Source organism: Vicugna pacos, chromosome 5 (genome assembly GCF_048564905.1).
Source record: "Vicugna pacos chromosome 5, VicPac4, whole genome shotgun sequence".
Classification (NCBI taxonomy): domain Eukaryota; kingdom Metazoa; phylum Chordata; class Mammalia; order Artiodactyla; family Camelidae; genus Vicugna; species Vicugna pacos.
The window spans coordinates 5,383,000-5,394,400 of NC_132991.1; the positions used below are offsets into that span (position 1 = coordinate 5,383,000).

The following is an 11,401-nucleotide window of genomic DNA, read 5'->3' on the forward strand; positions in this document are numbered from 1 at the left end:
AACCTGTAAACAAAAGCATATTAACATTTTAAGAAAACTTTGTCCTTTTTGCAGTGAGAATCAAATTCCAGTTTGCATTAGCTTAATTTTTAAAATGTATTTACTTCACTAAATTTATCTTAAATTTAGCCAATACTGATTACATACAAAACTCTTTTTTCAGGGCTCATCTTTTATAAAACGTCTATCTCTTTCTGTATCTTATGAGTTTGCTGCTCATTATTTTAGCTTTTTAATTATTTATATTATAACTTGAACCCTTATAAATCTTAACTCTCTGGCAAAAACCAAAATGCAAGTAATTGTGAATTGGTTGTCATACCAGCATTTCCTGATTGGAAACTTATACTTCAGTTTTGCGTCCTAAGAAGGCAAAGGTAGGCAAACTTAGGTCTGCCCAGCAATTAATGTTTCAATATTTTACAAATGACAGATAGAATTCTCTTCATTTAACTTAGCTTTAAGTTACCAAAATCTGTAGAGACAATTTCAGGCAGACATTCCCCCAACAAAATTATTCTTACACAGTTTACCTATAAAGCTCTTATTTTGTTTACTTTTAGTTTTCTTGAAAGATTTTTTCACATTGAGTTACTTTTCTTGTTGACAAATTTGCAACAGATAAACTAAGGTTTAATTTGACTTTTAACAAGCCTAGTTACAAGAGAAGTATTATACCTAACACTGATGATTCTAAAGACACGTCTACATTAACACACTTAAGCAAGCTGGCTTTAGTACCAGATATTGATTTTGTACTGAACGTTTCCCAGGTCATATGAACCCAAAATTTATTTTGATCAGTTTCCTTTATATTTCGGAGTAACCAGTTAAGCACTTAATTTTCTTTAAGCTAATTAAATAGAGCTATTTGATGGAATAATTTTAGCAATACTATCCACCTGTGACACACAAACACAAAAGGCAGAGCCTCATAGATTTTACTCGTATTTACAGAAGAGAGAATATTTCTTTGTCTTTAACAAGTCAAGTTCCAAATTTTTTACCCCCGAATTAATTTTGGCAATAACATACACCTGTGTCACACAAACACGCAAAACGCAGAGGCCTCACAGGTTTTTACTCATATTTATGAAAAAGACAAGATTTCTCTTTATCTTTAACAAGTTGCAAACTTTTTACCCCGAATTACTTTTGGCAATAAAATATACCTGTGATACACAAACATACAAAATGCAGAGGTCTCACAAGTTTTTACTCATATTTACAGAAGAGACAAGATTTCTTTGTCTTTAACAAGTTCCATATTTTTTATTCCCACCGAATTGATTTTGGCAATATCATACACCTGTAATACAAAAATGCACAAAACGCAGAGGCCTCATAGGTTTTTACTCATTTATGGAAGAGACAAAATTTCTTTGTCTTTAACAAGTCAAGTCCCAAATTTTTCCCTCCCTGAATTAATTCTGACAATACCATACACCTGTGACAAACACACAACATGCAGACGCCTCATAGGTTTTTACTCATATTTATGGAAAGGAGATTTCTCTGTCTTTAACAACTTCCAAATTTTTAACCTCACTGAATTAATTTGGGCAATACAATACACCTGTGACACACAAACACAAAACGCAGAGGCTTAATAGATTTTCTCATATTTACGGAAGAGGCAATGTTTCCCTTTGTGTTTAACAAGTCAAGTTCCAAATTTTTTACCCCCTTAACTTTGGCAAAACCATACACACATAACACACAAATGCACAAAACGGAGAAGCCTCATAGGTTTTTACCCATATTTATGGAAGGGACAAGAGTTCTCTTAGTCTTTAACAAGTCACGTTCCAAATCCCCCCCAATTAATTTTGGCAATACCATACACCTGTGCCACACAAACGCACAAAACGCAGAGGCCTTGTATTTTTTACTCATATTTATGGAAAAGGCAAGATTTCTCTTTGTCTTTAACAAGCCAAATTGCAAGTTTTTTACCCCTCTGAATTAATTTCGGCAATAAAATACACCTGTGACACACAAACATACAAAACACAGAGGCCTCGTAGGTTTTTACTCATATTTATGGAAGAAACAAAATTTCTCTGTCTTCAACAAGTTCCATATCTTTTATCTCCTGAATTAATTTTGGCAATACCATACATCTGTGACACAAACGCACAAAATGCAAAGGCCTAAGGTTTTACTCCTATCTACGGAAGAGGCAAGATTTACCTTGGTCTTTAACAAGTCAAGTTCCAATTTATCTACCCCCTTTTTCAAGATTTGCGTTTTAAAAAGGTGGCAAGATCAGGGTTCCAGGAGAAAACCAGGTACAGCATTTGCATCTGAAAATTACTGAAGTTGGTAACTATCTGGAGTTTGACCAGTCTGGCCAGATTTTTCCCAAGGGGTTCTCTGATGGAATCGAAACAGTATCACCCATTTTGCTCCTTCCTGTGCACACAACACAGAATGTAAACCTCAGCCAGCAAATGGAAACCTCAAAATTCAAAGCAGGCACAAGTCAAAATTCAGTCAAAACAACAGCTTCCTAGAGTCACTAAGCCCCTGACTCCTATCCACTTGGCGCCCATCAAATGGGAACTCTCTCAGCTTCTGAGCCCCATGAAATGGGGATCCCTGCCTGCCTCAGGGAGTCCCTGGATAGGGTCGGAGGGGGGTCATCCCCGAGAAACTTACCGCAGTCCTGGGAAGGCGTCACCATGATCCCAGCAGCGTTCTCTTCTCTCCCAAGTTCCTGAGCAGCTGGAGGTGCGGACGGGGTTGGAAGGAAGGAGGAAATGATCCTGAAGCAAAAAGGGCGTCCGCAGCTGCTGGGCTCCGGCTCTTGTGCTCCCAGACTTCCGCCTCAGACTTACTTCCGCCTCGGAGTCCCGCCCATCAGCTACGGCAGCCGGAGTGGCTCAGAAGAGACTCCTCTCCCCTCCTGTTCCAGATTGCCCCAGGGATCCGGCCTCCAGGGCTCCCCTCAACCCTCCACCATCTCAAGGGAGCCTGACCCAGGGGTGTCCCGTCAAGCTGAGGTGTCCAGGGAGCAGTTTCAGGGAAGTTAGTTCCTTTCCTTCTCCTTCAGCGTATCTCATGCATCAGAGCTGTGTTACAGGTCCTCACCTATGTACACTACGTGCTCAGAATCTGGTAGCAGTGTGCGTAGGTACAATTCACGGTCATGTTCCTAAGGCAGAGAAGAGAATATGAGGACAATTATTGGTCCCAGTGAGACAGGAGGGAGGGAAGGGGGAAGAGGGAAGGACACAGCCATTCTAGGAATGACACAACGATTAGTGTCAAGATGGTAGAGATTCAACTCCCAGGAGGCCTTGAGTTTTATTATATGCTCATTTTAATATATTAACATGAATAGTCCTCCCACAGGTGCCACAAAGTTCTGAGGCTGACCATAAAAGGTCAAAAAGTGGGGGGTGGCTCAATTCCTGGATATCCCACCCTTTCTCCAAAGTAGTTGGAGTAATCCTCCCACTTGTTAGCATATGAATTTACCAAGCCCCAAAAAACTAACTACCCCTATTTTGTAACTGAGCAGAACCCTGTGGGGCCTTGTTGGGTGAGTCCACTCCCTGTAGCCTCTGCTGCAGCTCCTCTCTGAAGGACCCAGATAATAGTATCTCATGTATATTTCTGGGGCTTTTCAGAGGCTAAAAACCAGCACCAAATGGAAGAAATGAACTAAATGATGGACAGCACGTGGCCCCAGACCTCCTGGTGCCCTGGGGCTGACAGTGTTGACGCCCCCCACCCCGTGTTACCTCCACATCAACCAATTGGAGGATTATACACGAGCTGATCACGTACCTGTGACCACCCCCCACCCCTCATTTGGCCTTAAATATGCTTTGCTGAAATCCTTCAGGGAGTTAAGGGTTTACTTGGGCCCGAGCCACCCCTTCCTCCTTGCTTGGCCCCACAGTAACCCTTCCTCAGCCCCAAACTGCCATGTTTGGTTTTGTTTGGATTCACCGTGCGGCGAGCACACAGACTTGCCTTCGATAACAGTTCTGGCAAAACCAGCGCAGGAGCGTGTGCCTGTGGCAGATCGGCCTCAGCCAGGGACCACCCCTTCCTGGCATCCAGCAACTGCCAGGACTCACTTGCCTCTGAGGAACCGGGAGAGTGTCTCCCCAACAGACGCCAGCCACACAGCAGGAGGCTGTTTGAAGCCAAGAAACGTCAGAAGCTGCGTCCACACTCGGAGTCGCCTGGGGGTGAGTGGCTCCAGCTCACACAGGCTGGGGATTTTCTCCATCTATCTGGGCTTATTCCCACTGGAAAGTGGGCTGCTCTGGGCTCATCGCGACCCACTGAGAGCAATCTCTTTCAGGAGTTTGGAGGCCTCTGTCCGGGAGTGGAGGTGAAAGTGGATGCTTGGGTCTGATCTTTTGTTTGTGCGACCATCTGTGCTGTTTGTACGTGTATGTGTCAGTACTTGCGTTGTTCAGTTGGAATGTCTTGGAGTAACGGGTCTGACGCATGTGGACAGCAGGGTGTCCTTTCATATTGAGTTGGTCTCGCCTGTGGTGGCACAATGCTCAGGCATTTTTCCCTTTCCAGCCTTGGTCTTTCATTCGGCTTCGTCTCTGATGGGTACTGGTTGGGGTTCTCCCCTTTTGGACTGATGGGCCGCTGGTTAGGAAGCCCCCTTTGGGGCTAGGAAACTGTGACCCTGAGAGACCATTTTGCATTATTGTTTGCTTGTTATTTGATAACAGTGACCATGAATAATTAAGTGTGGATGATCAGAACTCTGTTCCATCTTATATCTAGTCCTCCCAGAGTGTATTTTACAAAACTGGGAGATCTTCAGCTATGCTCCCATAAATGAAAGAGAGTGATATTTTTGCTGTAAAACCATGTGACCTCAGTGCTCCCTGAGATCTGGAGACCAATGGCCCTGATGGCTCTGGTGTTACGTGGAAGTGGGCCTTTTGCGATTTGGCTTTTATCTTGAGGGTGTGTGTGAGTGTCTTGGTACCTTGAGTCCAAATCCTGTTCTGTCTTCCTAGTTTTGCTGAAAATGAGGTGTGTGATTAATAATTGTCTATTACTGTTATTCCTTTAAACTGAATTGGATATTTGGAAACTGGAAAAATAAAATTCCTGAAAACAGCCAAGGTGATTGGGTTTTGTATGAACCTGTAGAGGATGAATTTGCATTTCTCTTTCTGTGCCTTTGAGATGTAAATGATCTACCTGGGCTCTTAAGGAAAAGGTTTTTTTTCCAAACTCCAACAGAAAAACTGAGATCTCTGGTTCTGTCTGTCTTTACATAAAAATTAACACATAAAAGAGCTCTATTTAATTGACTTAAAAGTAAGCACTTACAAATTAAATATGTCTAAGTATAAAAAAAAACTAGACAACAAATTTCAGGATCATATGATCTAGGAATTATTCAATATTAAATTAATATCTGATATCAAAGCTAGCTGAAGCTTGTTGGTATAGTCAACACAGACATGTCCTTTATTGTACCCAGGTTGACTGAAGGGCAGTGGGTTCATGTTTCTGTTACAGCTGGTCAGAAAGAAAAAACATCCATCAACTTGGTATGACAAAATTCTTACAAGTAAATTAAATGCAAATAACAGGAAATTTTGTGTAAACTCTATGGAAGTAATTCTGTTTTAGGACTATCTACTGAAAAATAATCTCTCCAAATACTTGGTAACTTGGAAATTTTAGAGTTGTGCTAACTTCAGTTAAATGATAGAAATTTCTTGAATAGCTGATCATTCCCAAACAAAATAAGATACTGGAACATTATTTACTGAACTTGGCTTCCTTTTATGGATAAACTAAAAGTGCTTAGGACTATTATTCAATATGTTTGATGCCACACTGACATATATTCTATAAAAAGCACATGTTTTTTACAAATTATTGGTATTTGTGTCTGCCGATCTACAGAATGCTAATATAAAAGACAGCTCCTAATTGCTTACTTCTTGGTTTTCACTAGGAATTAAGGTTTTTAAAAGTTGAGTCTTCTAATTTAAACGTCATTAAAGTGACTAAAAATAATAAAGGAAACATTTCAGTATACAGTAGGAAAATAGGTGTATGTTTTGAGGAAAAAGTGTGAGAAATGGAGTTGCATTTTGTTAAGGGAAAAGTTTGTGGAAGGGGAACCCTGAAAAAAGGAGTTTTGTGCGTGGTCGGGCTGAGATTAGATTAAATTTGTGTAGGTAAGTGGATTTCGTTATTGAAAGAAGACTGGTGTAGGGCGAGATTGGGTTCCTCTCTGCTTAGAGAACGAACTTGCTTGTGTTAACAGGTGCTTCTGATAAAAGATTGTGTGACACTTTTTGATGTTGTTGACAAACTTCCCATCAAATTCTAACCAAAGTCCTTTGGACTTCAGCTAACTCTGGGATGCCTCAGAGGACCCCTGAGACAGCTCAGAGAAAAATGTTAAACTAACTAGGATTGGTTGGTATGTTAAGTTACACGCCATCGTGAAATGAGCGATAAGCCTCCTCAGATTGTATGGTGTGAATAAATGTCATTTACACAGACATTCTTGGAATTATACAAGGTTTCTGACATTTGGATACGTCCTGGTATGTTGCTATCAGTCACAAGTCCTGCTCTTCTGATCATAATTCTAGTTCCAGTCTTGTTATCTTATAATGTTGTATGCTGCAGCAAGTTGATTAAACATCTTTGTCAAAACAAAGCAAAACAAACAAACAAACAAATAAAAAACCATTGCTACTAGATCTTTAACCTTACTTTTTAAGTCTTTTATTATTCAAATCTAGTTAAGCTGGTGTTTTGGAAAAATGCTTTATCATCAGTAAGAGTCATAAAAAAGCACTTTTTGACAAGTGCAGGTTTCTCTTAAATCATACTGCTGAGCTGGGTAAACTATTTGAAAAGTTTAATGAAAACACTGAGTTCATAAAACTGTTAGTAAAAAGAATTAATTATGTAAGATTGAGTAAACTGGTAAATATGGTTATAATTTTTTGGTTTTGCCTGAAATATTACTGGCTTTTAATCTGCATTTTCTAATTGAATTGTTTATCAGATTTGTTTATCTCCCTAATGACATTAAGTTACTGTTTTACCTCCAACCATACTGTTTCCCCCAGTGTTTAGGGTAGAAAGAGAATTCTCTGACGGAGTTGTCACAGAGTGTAACTACTCATGCTGTATAGCAATGCTTGCTCTGGGTCCATTGCTAAAAGCACACGTACAATGCTTGTGTAACAAGCAGGTATAAGCGACAAAATGTATCGCCAATAATGTGTTTTCCCATTAACATACCTCTGAGCCTGTTCACGGCATCTGATTAGATTTTCCCCAACGTGGATAACTAGGCAAATATAAAGGAGGTCTAGCACCGACGAACATGATCTGAACTGGGGGCCAGAGCCATCAGCCCAGCATTGGGGGACAAATATTTTGATCATCAGTGCTTTCTATTGAAAGACGTGGAATCAAAAGGAGAAATGGTGGAAAAATCTGCACATATTGAGGTACAGGGAAGTCATTCTGGCTAATAAGTAGCTGAACTTAAACTTTACTAACCAAAGTGGTCTGTTTTATGGCTTCTTGGACATTTATACACCTGCTTTAGCCTTGAGATGGGGAATGTATTTAACAGTAAAAATGGGGTAGCTGTGATTTGACATGCAAGGTAAAACTAGGTGGCCCCCGGGGTCCTGATTTCAGACATGTTTTTGTATCACTGAGAACTCAAATTTCCTGAGCTAAGCCATACTTGGGAGATCACCAACCATTCTCAAAGCAGTGCCTGCTGGCAGCTGCAGCCTTATGACTTCAAGGTCTCCTCTTGTAACCATTCAATTTTAGACAATAAAATTATTTTAGATCAGATGTCTCCAGGAAAAAAAAAAAAGATGTTTAATAGCCAATAGCTCTTATTATGCATATGTTAATAACACATCAGAAATTAAAAGCTACTCAGATAAAAGTAAACAGCTGGCTGCCTGGCTGTAAGTCTCCCCTACAGTGCCAGGTCCAGACTATTTTTCAGGCTCAGTCTCCTGAATTCCTCTGGGAATGGAGAGTGAGATCTATTTTGTTTATTAAAGTTCTTGTTGTCACTCCTCCAAGCATCTCTAACTGGATCTTTTGGCACCAAAAGGGTGGACTAAAAGACTGAGATCTTAATCATACAAGACTCAGATCCAGAACTTGAAACTTGGAAATATTTTCAATTCAGTGTCCACCCCCCAGATGGAGGTAGGACTGTGCCCCATGACAGCAGGAAGTAGCCAGAGCTGTCATCGCCCCATTTGCTGAAAGATTTGGGGAAGGATGAAACAGGATTGGAGATTGAAACCAAGTTCCCCTAAAACCAGTTTCCTCTGCTGAGTTTATGGTTAACTTCTCTGTTCCAAACATTATTTTTTTTCTTGTCCAACACCTGTTCTCAAGATTGAGGAGGATCAAAGAAAAGGGGGGAATTGTAACCAAGCAGGACCCTGTGGGGCCTTCCGGGTCAGACTCCTCCCTGTATCCTCTGCTGCAGCTTCTCTCTGAAGGACCCAGATAATAGTATGTCATGTTTGTTTCTTGAGTTTTTCAGATGCTAAAAACCACTACCAAAGGGAAGAAATTAACTACTTGGTAATGGAGAGCACGTGGCCCCAGGCCTTCTGGTTCCTAGGGGTTGATACTGTTGACCCCCCCACATTGATATCAACCAGAGCGTTGTGCACAAGCTGATCATGTACCTATGACCCCCCACACCTGCCTTTAAATATACTTTGCTGAAACCCTTTGGGGAGTTTGGGGTTTTCTTGGGCTTAAGACACTTGATTCTCCTTGCTTGGTCCTGCAATAAACCTCCAAACTCCAACGTCTCAGTTTGGCCTCAGGGTGCGATGGGCATGTGAACTTGGCTTCTATAACAGCACCCCATGGCCTCTCTCCCTTCTGAGTGGGACCAACCACACTCTGTCTATAGAGTGTGTATCTACTTTTAGTTTAAACTGAGCACCCACCCCCATGCCTTGTGGCCTTTCTCTTGCCTTCTGAAACAGCCTGCGCTCTGTCCATGGAGTATGTATCTCTTTAAATGTATCTACCTTCACTAAACTGTGGCTCACGCTTGAATTCTTTCCTGTGCAAAGCCAAGAACCCACATTTGACAGGGCATGTCCCAGGGGCTCACTCAGCCGAGACCTGGGACACAGCCATCCTCTCACCCCACATTTTTCCTGTATCACCAGTAGCAAATAAAGGGAACCTGAGTTTGAAAGAAAAACTAACTCACCCAGCTCTGTAAACATGGCAAAGCTTATCAAGTGTCAGGCATAGAATAGAGCCTCAATAAAAATTTATTAAATTGTTTTGAGCCAATTTCACCATGTGAGTTTCTCCTTTGACAGCTTTTGATATTCTTCGTTTTATAAATATTACCAGATATTTAAACCAAGATCACATTGTTTGGAAAACTAGGAAATGTTGCATTTGTTTCTTGGTTGTTCCAAGAGTTTGTGAGACAGGAAGGGGGCAGGGCACAGCCATTCTAGGAATAACACAACAATTAACACCTGGATGGCATAAGATTCAACACCCAGGAGGCCTTGAGGCTCAAGATGGTGAGAGATTTGACTTCTAGTAGACCTTGAGCTTCATTATATGCTCATTGTAATATATTAATATGGTAAATAACACACCCACAGGTGCCGTGACAGTCCTAAGGCTAGCCATAAAAGGTCAAAGAGTGGGTAATGGCCAAATTCCTGGGAATCCCAGCCCCTTCCCCAGGGCACTTAGAATGGCCCTTTCACTTATTAGAATATGAAGCTACTAAACCCATAAAAACTAGCAACACGCCCCCTGGTGGTGCCTCTCGCTCCCCCCCCCCCCCCCCCCGCTTCAGAGACAGCCTGCACTCTGTCTGTGGAGTGTGTACCTCCTTTTATTCTAACCTGAGCTCCCAACTCCCACACCTCATGGCCTTTCTCTTGCCTTTTGAAACAGCCCACACTGTATGCAATGTGTATCTCTCTGAATAAATCTACCTTTACTCAACAGTGGCTCCCTCTTGAATTATTTCCTGTGAGAACCCAGGGACCCACACTTGGTGGGGCACGTCCCAGCGGCTCCACAGAGACCTGGGATGTGGCTCTCCTCAAGCTGCACATCTGTTTTTCCTGCATCAGCCTGACTTTCCGATGTGTTTGAGGGGGCATAGCTGGAACTATAGTGGTGGGTGTGGGGGTAAGAATGAGACTACTTTATACTATTTAATTTTTGAAATCTATTCCGAACCACTACCCCCACACAGACACAAATCAAATACTGCTGCTTTTTTGCTTTCATGGACTAAATTATCTCTTCAATCTTTATTGTATATGTTACTGACGTTAGTTGCTTATTTTTTTTGGTATGTTGTTGTCGTGGTGGTTGTTGTGTTGTGTTTCATTTTCAAGAAAAAACGATCTTTTTCTTGGAGGAGGAAATATGATGTTTTATACATAAAAAGTTAATGGTTTCAACCGTGGACTACATTGGTGAAAATATATAAGCACATATATTTTTTAACAGGTGTCAAGTCGTAACCAATACTAATCAAAGAATTTCAGGGTTTAAGCTGTCATTAAGTCTCCCTACAGAACATGCCCCAGAGGGATAATAGGAATGAAAGACTGGGGGTGATGTGTTCTAATCCATAGCCATTGCTGTAAAGCTAACACAAAACAGCTTTCCTACAATCAGCGCCTGGCGGTGTACATGATGTGAGGAGGTTGTGGTGACCCCATGGGACATCCTCTGAATCTCTTTCTCTCTGCCTCCCTGGTAGATGGCAATATTGTATGTATGAGACCTCAGGTGAGGATGGAGTGACCAGTTTGGGTCAAGGAGTTTCCAGTAACTGTAAACGTCATGAAATTACTGATGTAAGTCTCTCTAGAGAACTCTCTTCTCACTCTGGAAGAAACTGAAAACCTTCAACCTGGTAGCAAAGTCGACCTCCTAAACCATGATGATCATGTGACATGAATAAATATTGAATCTTTTTTTTTTTAATTTCCCTCTTTTTTCCTATTAGTTTTGTTATTATCCATGTTCCTCCACTACAACCTGCCTACCCTGAATAAAACGCATCTCAATTAACTTTGCTTATAATGAACACAAGGAAACAACAATGAAACAATGGAACAATATTTTGCTCTTAATTCTCCAAGAAAGCTTGTTTGCTGGAAGTGATTTAATTCACAATATGTGAGATTAAATTTTGGGATTTCATGGTAGAATTGCTTGACTGGAAATCATATAAACTAACAAGAGATTCCTATTTCTTCAATATGGTGGCCAGACTTCCCATCCTGATTTTCAAGACCTTCATTCATTGGCTACCACCAACTGACCCTGATTATCCCATAAATTCCCATTGCTTCTACCCAACTAATTGCTTCAT

The 11,401-nt window shown here is 41.1% G+C and overlaps 1 long non-coding RNA gene across 1 annotated transcript in view; it reads right to left on the minus strand.

Moving 5' to 3' along the window:
- LOC140696317 (uncharacterized) overlaps positions 1–2,815 on the minus strand; it is a 74,258-nt gene extending 71,443 nt beyond the window's left edge. The window contains exon 1 of the long non-coding RNA XR_012072473.1: positions 2,662–2,815. This is a non-coding gene — a long non-coding RNA (uncharacterized lncRNA). The remainder of the gene's footprint in view (positions 1–2,661) is intronic.
- Between the last annotated feature and the right edge of the window lie 8,586 nt (positions 2,816–11,401).